At 32.8% G+C, this 1,184-nt stretch overlaps 1 non-coding gene across 1 annotated transcript; it reads right to left on the minus strand.

The window, feature by feature from the left end:
* Window positions 1-399: 399 nt before the first annotated feature.
* Window positions 400-504, minus strand: LOC114238172 (U6 spliceosomal RNA). The gene has a single exon (XR_003623586.1). It is a non-coding gene; the product is annotated as a U6 spliceosomal RNA (small nuclear RNA).
* Window positions 505-1,184: the final 680 nt, after the last annotated feature.

Raw genomic sequence — 1,184 nt, forward strand, 5'->3', positions numbered from 1 at the left:
CTTTTTAAATTATAATAAGCCATCTTTAAAATTATGAATTAATCATTCTAAAAATGAAACAGCTTTACCATAATTAAGGTGGGACCATGAAAAAGTATACATTTAGTAGTCTTACTATACCACCATAGCAGACATTTTAAAAATTATCTTTTCAGTGAAGATTTTAAATTTCCAACAAATTATTTTTCATATCTTTAAAAATTCATTTTTATAAAGCAAAATATACAGTATTTTTTGCTTTGGATATAAATAAAATGAAAATTTGAGTAATTATGTGAATTTCTTTTTTTTGGTTGTGCCAGGTCTTAGTTGCAGCAGGCAGGCTCCTTAGTTGCAGCTCGTGGGCTCCCTAGTTGCAGCTCACCAGCTTCTTAGTTGTGGCATGCGAACTCCTAGTTGAAAAATATGGAACGCTTCACGAATTTGCATGTCATCCCTGCGCAGGGGCCATGCTAATCTTCTCTGTATCGTTCCAATTTAGTGTATGTGACAGAGCACTGTGACTTTTTTGATATATTCTTTTAATCAGATACTTTTAGGTCATTTTCAGTTTTTCTTCTCATTTACTGTCCAGATACAAATAATTATTCCTCTGAACTTTGATCGGTTCTAACAAGGATTCACTACCATTTTATATAACTCTATTTCTTGTCATATCAAATTGACTATTTTGATCAAAATAGTCAAAATGCTCAATTAAAAAAAAAAGTTTTACCTGTTCCAGTTGCTAACTTATCTGACTGAGTTTATTCATTTTTATGAGTGAATGTCCATACATTTTGACTATAGATTTCCTTTTGATTTCAATGTTCATTCCCACCCTAGTCACACAGAGATTCAAGGAGGCTTCTTTGAGTGACAAACAAAATTGTTTACCTATAAGTGGCTATCTTGTCCAAGTTCTAATTCCCACTATTATCTCTTTTTGTTTCTTACTTCTTCATCTCTCTCTGAGTAACTTCATGCCCTTTGGCTTTAAACCCAGTTGTTCCATGCCTCTTGGGTCAGTCTGTTTTTGCTAAGAGAGTAAAGTTTCCCATTTAATGGACTTTAGCCCCAAAATATCCAAGAAAATCCTGTATACTAATATCCATATTGATACGCCAAGTATTTCCCTCAGGTGAGATCCTAGATTACAGAGATGAAAGTTGAATTTACAGCAGAAATGTTTATGTAGATATTTT

The sequence above is a fragment of the Balaenoptera acutorostrata genome, chromosome 5 (genome assembly GCF_949987535.1).
Source record: "Balaenoptera acutorostrata chromosome 5, mBalAcu1.1, whole genome shotgun sequence".
NCBI classification, from domain to species: Eukaryota; Metazoa; Chordata; class Mammalia; order Artiodactyla; family Balaenopteridae; genus Balaenoptera; species Balaenoptera acutorostrata.